General features: G+C 50.5%; 1 long non-coding RNA gene across 1 annotated transcript in view; it reads left to right on the forward strand.

The window, feature by feature from the left end:
* The window catches only part of LOC112550548, a 12802-nt gene that overhangs the window by 898 nt on the left and 4100 nt on the right, over positions 1 to 7804 (forward strand). Inside the window, exon 2 of the long non-coding RNA XR_003094445.1 lies at positions 3537 to 3615. This is a non-coding gene — a long non-coding RNA (uncharacterized LOC112550548). The remainder of the gene's footprint in view (positions 1 to 3536; positions 3616 to 7804) is intronic.

Genomic DNA, 7804 nt, shown 5'->3' on the forward strand with positions numbered 1-7804 from the left:
CCCAGGAGGGTGCTTCTGCCTCTGGGGGAATGCCTGGGCCCCCCCACCAACATCTCGCCCCCTGACCTCGGGACAGACAGAGAGGCTGCACCAGAAGCTGGGCTGGGCCATGGCCACTTTTCTGCTCCAGAAGTTCCTGAGGCTGCAAGAAGCCTGGGGGCCCAGGGGAAGCTCCTGGCCGGCCCTGGGGGCACGAGCCGGCAGGGACCTAGCCCAGGGCGCGGGAAGCCTAGGGAGGCTGCAGGAGCTTCCAGAGCAGAAAAGTGGCCATGGGCCCAATCCAGCTCCTGGCATAGCCTCCCCATCTGTCCCAGGGCTGGGGGTTGTGGTGCCAGCAGGCCGCTGGACCCCTGTGAGGCGGCGGGGCCCGGGCCTTCCCCCTAAGATGGCAGTGCCCGTCAGAGCTGCCAATTGGGGGGCGGGGGGCAGCTGGCCCATTGCCACCTCAAGCACGCAATGTAACTGCCGTGCCACCTCCTCACATTTCCTGTGCCCCATCCCTACTGGCCTTTGCTGCCTCCAGTAGCTCTAGGCACTCCCATGCTGCCCCCTTGGCCAGACAGGCCTTTCCCTGATGGGCCCCAGCCTCCTGGCAGCAGCAGGAGCCACCAGAGTGCAAACATGGCCGTGAGGCGTGGGCAGCAAGGGCCCAGCTGGCCCCCTGCATGGCAGGCCCGGGGGCCTGACACTACATCGGGGGAGAGGCCAGGGCCCTCCCCCACACACCCAGGGCCCAGTGGCCCACTGGAAGCTCACCCCCTGGCCCTAGGATGGGCAGGGAGGCTCTGCCAGGAGCAGAATTAGCCCCGCGGATGTTTTTGTGTTCTGGAGGCTCCTGCAGCTGCCAGGAACCCGGGGACCCTCTGGGAAGGGCTTGGCTGGCCTGGGGGACAGTGTGGGGGTGCAGCCGAGGCCACTAGGGGTGGCACAAGCCAGTGGGGACCCGGCATAGGGCACTTGTTAGCCTGGGAAGGCTCCCCAAAGTTGGATCTGAGCTGCTGCACCAGTGTGCTCAGGCTCTGGGCTATTGCAGAGTGGGGGCAGGTGCTGACTGGCTCGGGGGGGCACGTGGCAGGGGGGCTCCCATGCACACTCCACATACCCTCAAACCCTTCCCGCAAACCCCACAGCCACACCCTCCTCCACACATAATCACACACCCCACAAATACCCCCACACACACACACCCCCACAGCTCCCCACAAACCCCACACCCACCCACCCATACCCACCAACACTGCTGCACACCCCACATACTATACAAGAGTAAAACTGCATTTTGAGCTCTTATGCAATCACTTCTACATATACAGCACAAACGCACACAAATCAGGACAAAAATATATATTTTTATATTGAATTAAAATATATTATTATGGGTATTGGATTTTTACTACATAATTTGTTGGGTTTTTTTCCAGTTCTAAGATAGCAAACCCTCTTCTCCAAAGGAGTACTTCCAGGGGCAAGGGGAGGGACTTCCAGTGGCAAAGGTCAGAGGTTAGGGGTGAGACTTCCAGTCCCAAGATGGTGACCAGGGGGCAGGGCTACCCATGTGGCTCTTGACAGCTTGCCAAAACTCAGTAAGCAGCCCTCCGCCCGAAATGATTGCCCGCCCCGATATACAAGGACAACAGTCTGGTAGCCCTCCAAAATGATTTAGCTAGTTCAACATGCAGAACTTTCAGGTCCCGGTCTCTTTATCCCACATGTTATATTCCAATCCCTTCCTTGACTACCAGGTAGAACAGATAAATCTTGCAGAGTGCTCTGAAGGACAATAGACTTGCTCTACTTATTTGGGCGGAGGACAGGCAAGCAACAGTGGGGAGGGGAAAGACACCAGCCCAAAAAAGGTCAAGTGGTTAAAAGAGGTACTTGGGTACCAAGGGTGCATCTATATGTGCATTAATGTGCTTTAGTTAATGTGCATTAAATCTAGTATCTCCATCGTGAGGTACAGGTTTCCCTCAATTTATGCGGTACGTGTGTTCCCGGAGAACGGTGCATGAATTGAATTTGCATTATTAAGCGAACCCACTTTATAATGTAAGAAATAGGGATAGGTTCCCATGAGAGAGAGGAGTGAGGCTGGGACTAGAGATGGGGCAGGGGGAGGGGTGCTGCTCCTGGTGCTGCACAAGGCAGCAAAACAGAGGGAACAAAGCAGCACTCACCTCAGCCCTAGCTGCAGCGGCCCTGGGAGCTGGGCTGCACCATGCCCCGAACCCCCCGGGGCTCTGCCTGTCCCCACTCACCCCAGCTCCTGCTTCAGATGCCACCTTCCTGTAGGCACTGGGCTGCACCGTGCCCTGGTGCAGGCAACTAGTGTTGGCTAGTGGCTAGTGTCGCATTCACAGCACGGGCTGTGAATGCGGACAAGTGGAGCCCCAGGCACTGCGGAGCTGCTGGGGTCCATCAGCTTAAGCGCTTGAGCTCAAGTTCAGACAGCATGTAGAAATTCTCCTATATTCAGTCTGGAACACATTTGGCTGAACTAAATTAAATTGCACACTTTGGTCTGTGGTTTGTCTCCCCGCCTCTGACTAGTCTTTTTAGTCTAAGTTCTTCAGAACAGAGACAGTCCCTCACTGTTATGACAGCATTATGTCTCTGGACAGTACCTAACACAATGGGGCCTCTAGATCTTGCTGTTAACAGAGGAAAAACTGCTCTCACCAGGCTAGCTGAAAGAATACCTTGCACTGAATAAAAAGCAGATCAATCACCCCTACTGTTCTAAAAGAAGCTTTTCATTCCAGTTCCTGGATGATGGGTCATATAGACAGAAGCTCAGGACCCTTCCCCAAGGCCTGCACACATGACATATTTACACAGGTGCAGTTTACACTGGTTTTGTATGCCAATGTGAATTAAAATAGGAACCAGAATGGACAGAATTCTCCTGGGGTAGCTGCACTAAGAAGGTGCCAGGAGGTGGAGCAGGTAACAGCCCCTTTGTTATGAGCAAATAGCTACCCCACAATAAGCTAAGGACAGATGACATGTACTCCAAGGTAGTTTTTTCCTCTTGATTTTTCCCAGTGTGATTTCATACCAGATTTGAGTGGGTTCCATCAGAGCAATCTGCATGTTACATGACCACTCCTTGACACCAGTGTGAAGACCAAATACACTGGCATAAATGTCTTGTGTCCAGGGCCTGAGTTTGAACTGTCCACTGAATCAAGATAGATCTTTCCACTGATTCCCCCTAGCCTCCCCAAAATCCTGGAGATCCTTCAGTCAGTGTATCCTGCCCAAGCCCCTCCATGCACAGTTTGAACGTGCCAAAGCCATGCAGCCCAACTCATTTGTGATTCTGCTCAAGTTTTGTCTCACACGAGGGAAAAGAAAAATAAACAGAAATTCATTTCCAATTAATTAGCAGCCTCTTGGGCCCCTGGAAGTAGAGCACTTTCTACAGTTTTCTCCTCCAACAGCAGACAGTAAGGGAAGAGCATCCTGGAGTGAACCTGTTCAATGGACCCATTTGGCTCCTGCATAATACAAAGGTCTGATTATTATTCCATCAGTTTTATCATCTTGAAGTCCAAGAGGAACCACTGTGATCACCAAGTCTGACCTTCTACATAGCACAAGCCAAAATCCTTGGTAAGCTGTTCCAATGGTTAATTATCATTGCTATTAAATCAGGGGCCAGCAATCTTTTACAAGTCATAGGCCAGAACAGCCTAGCTCAATGTGGGCCAGGTGGCTTCAGTGATGCATCAGTGGCAGGGGCCTTTCCCTGCACCCACACCAGAGCCAAGCATCTGGCAGCCCATGCCACCATTGCTTCTCTCACCCCCACAGGCCCTGGCTGCAGTGTGGGGGCAGGTTTCAGCTGGTTGGGAGCTGCACTGAGATCAGGTATCTGCAAACTGATCCCACACTGCTGCTGCTTCTCCACCTCCACCCCCAACTATGGCATGGGCACAGCTTCTAACTGGGCAGGGGGTGGGCAACAGCAACAGCAGCCTCAGCCTACAGATACCTGGTCCTGTTGCAGCTCCCCATTGACTAAAATCTGTGCTCACACTACAGTGGGAGGAACAGGGGCCAGGATTAGCAGCAGTGGCACAAGCACAGCTCCCAGCTCCCTGACCATGATGCATATCTGCCTCCAACATAGCTCCTCCTTGCCCAGCCCCAGCATGGGCATGGCTATAGGTAAAATCCTCCAGCTCTGCAGGCCAGATCCAGCCTGGGGGCCTTATGTTGTAAAACCCTGCATTGAATTTGTTTCACAAGATCTATTTTCCATAAACCCATGTTGATTGGTATTAGTTATATTACCTCTCTCCATCCTTAATTGAGTCCCATAACAGCCATTCCTTTTCTTTTTTGGCATCTAGGACTCATAATTATACCAATCACATTTGGCCTTTCTAATTATTGGCGGAACATTGGCTTTCTTCCAGTACTTGGGGACTTTTTGGGTGTTCCAAGACTTACTACAAAAACTCTAATAACCCAGATTGTTCTTCAGCCAGCTCTTTTGCAACTCTTAGATGCAAGTTATCCAGACCATTTTAAAACTGTAATTACTGTCTAACACTCCCCCTAGTTAGTGTGCTGGAGCAGACACTGTATACAATATGAATTCATACAATATGAATTCATCTGTCTGGCTTTATCTAAATTCATTTTTTTTAATTTAACACTTCTGTCTCTTCTGTAATATTAAATAGCCAGTGGGAGTTGCATACATTCAGCCTATAGGGAAGCTGGCTTCCAAAATTTCTTGTGTTATTTCCAAGTACTGGGGAATTTCATTTCTATTTTAAATTGGTCTGCCATCAATCACATGCTTATTTCTACTCTTCTATTTTCTGCAAGCAGGAAACACTCACTCAGAGTAATGCCTTTGTAGGCTTTTTAACTACACACAGTGGCATTCTTAAAGCTACAGTAAAATGACCTCTGTTAATCAGAGCTCCCCTCCCTTCTTCTCTTCAGTATGTGAGGGCTAGCTGGTAGTGATTTGGCCCAGGGGTTTTGAAAGGGTAAAAGATGATTGGAAGGCTTGGGGTTCCCTTTCCTCACTAATCAGGCCCCAGAGACTCCCCCTCCATGTCCCCTGATTGGCCCCTCGGGTCACCTGGAGGGGGATAAAAGGGACAGCACAGCTGACTTGGAGGGACCAGCAAGAGACCACAAGGAAGGAGTTTCAAAGAGCTGGCAAGAGCTGGGCCAGCAGGGTGGGAGCAGTTGCCCCAGAAGAACCTGAAGGAGTGGGACCTGCAAGCAGCAGTTGGACCCTCAGCAGGAGAGGCTCCCTCCTGGGCTCCAGGATCTCCTTACGAGAGGCTGCAGCCAGCAGGAGAGGTGCCCCTCCTGCAGCAAGAAGCTGAGCAGTGACCTGAGAGGTTCCCAGCTCTGCTTCCAGCTCCTCCAGCAAGAGGCAGAGCAGCTCAACATGAGGCAGGGGCTCCTGGAAGGTCAAAACCCCTAATAGCTTAGAGCAGTCCCAGTACTGGTGGCTTTGTGGTAGAGTTTCTGCCTACCATGTGGGAAATCTAAGTGCCAATCCCAGCTGGGTCAAGTAGGGGTGAGTGAAGTGACAAGGAGAAAGTTTTGTTGCAGTGGAAAGGGTCAGTGTGTTTTCCCTCGTTCCCCCCTCCAGGTACCTATGTCCTATATCTCTTGTTATTTGACATTTTCTACCTTGTGCATTTTATATTTTGCCAACCAGTATCATTTGTTGTGCTGTTTGTGTTTTATACTTTGTTAAACCTGTCTTTTGTCAACTGGATGAATATGTCTACGAATGTAAATGCCTAACCTTTATTGAATCCCACCCCCTTGGGGTGTTGTAGTGTCCCCTATAAGCCCTGGTTTATATATGTTATGTTCCCACTACTGTTTCTCATTAAAAGGTGTATGGTTAAGTCCCCATTGGTGATTTGGCTCTGCTCTATAGGGGAAGGAGGGTCCCTACACCTCCCACAGCGCTTGTGCACCTGCTCTGATTGATCCCTTCAGTTGAAGAGGAGATACTGCCGGGGTTACAAGTATAATCCCTGCAGCAGCATAAGGGTGAAAACAGACATCACAAATACTGAGGGAATGGATATAGATACCTTTTGTTGCACCATGCACGTGAAAGGAAAAATCAGTGGTGTAACAAAAGGTGGTAATAGACACACTGCTACTTTATTGTGGTGGATGTCTATTACCTCTGTGGTGAAAGAGTACAAGCATCCTGAGTTGCCTGCGCTCTCCTGCCACCGCAGGCAAGTGCTTCTGGGGCTTAGGGGACCCTCAAGCACTTGGAACACCTTCCCGCTTTCCCCGCTTACAGAGGGGCACCCCAGGGAATCTCAGGGTGTCTCTCCATAAACGGAAGTCGAGGTCCATGCTCAGCCAGATCCTCTCCTCCACAATTGTCAATATCCTGGAGAATGGCTCTTTCCTTCCCAGCCAGACCTGGGGCATGGGTTGGACTGAGTGGGGAAACCACATCACTCTTTATCGCATGCTACCAAGGGTGGGACAAGGGGCTACATGTTTCATCCAATGAAGTGGATCAGCTGTGCCATGGCAAACAGATTCCTTCTTCATTGGGTGTCACTGGTATATGGTGGCTTGGAAAAAAGCTAATATGGTGCCTGAAGCTGCCCTATTTAAATCACTGGGAGCTTTGCTAGTCATTTCAACAGATACAGTGCTAGGCCCATACTGATCTCCAGAAGGCTTGTTAATAGGAGGGATTTAAGATTAGGAAAACAGAAGACAACTGAGAGGGATCTAAGGGAGTAATTCACAAGCTCTGAAGGTTGGGGGGGAGCAGGCATGGCATATTTTTGCAACGTAGCAGCATGGGAGAATTATCTAAATACTGCATGGCTAATATAGGGCTACCTTGGTTACAAAAAAGGAGATCTCTCAGTATCTAGCAGGTGAGCATTTCTGAACCTGGAGGCAGGATGCATTCAGGCAGAGGGAGAGAGACAGGGATGAAAAGCTGAAGGACACAAGATCCTCCTCTGCCCTCCGCTGCACACAGACATTGGCTGTTATAGTTTTTTCCTCTCCTTCCCTTCTCTGATGCTCTCTAATGCCATGGGAGCAGCACAGAAAGTGGCAGCTGAGGGAAAGCTGGAATAAACTTGCAATGGGGCTGAAACACAGAGCAAAGAACAATGGGACCCTAAGTGCTATACAATAATGCCAGGAGCTGCTCAGGTGCCTTCCTCAGGCAGAGACTTCCAATGGCACATCTGCCCATCCCCTCTACTGCAGATAACCCTTCTAATACATATGGGAGTGTGGAACATGGGCAGGTAAAAGCACATGTGTGTTGAGGACGCAGGGCATGCTAGTAGCCTGGTAATTCAAACTTCCAATACCTCCAGAGCCAGCAGAGTTGCAGTGAGCCTCAAAGCCCCATTCAACCTATCTCCACAATTCACCCCAAACCCAGGCAAAAGGCCCACGGGGACCTAACCCCAAAACCCTAATTTAAAAGCAAGCAGAGGTGCATGACACTCAGTAGTCACAGCTGACTTCTGCTTTAAATACCTTCATTCCTTACACACTCAACTAGCTATGGGTCAGGAAGCCTGCGGGTACCATAGATAGTGCCTAATTCACCATTTGGATGGTCCTGGGCCTGGCAGCCAGAACCTAATACACCAACTTTGATTCTTGGAGATTCACCTCACAGAATCCTTTCACCAACTTGGATATCTAGAAACAGAGCATGAATTTCATTTCCCTGTTATCGTAGCCCAGGGATTTGTGTATAGAGCCTCATTCACTCAAGAGACACAGGCCTCACTGCCTGATGCTTTCCCTA

This window comes from Alligator sinensis, unplaced genomic scaffold, assembly GCF_000455745.1.
Source record: "Alligator sinensis unplaced genomic scaffold, ASM45574v1 scaffold471_2, whole genome shotgun sequence".
NCBI lineage: Eukaryota > Metazoa > Chordata > Crocodylia > Alligatoridae > Alligator > Alligator sinensis.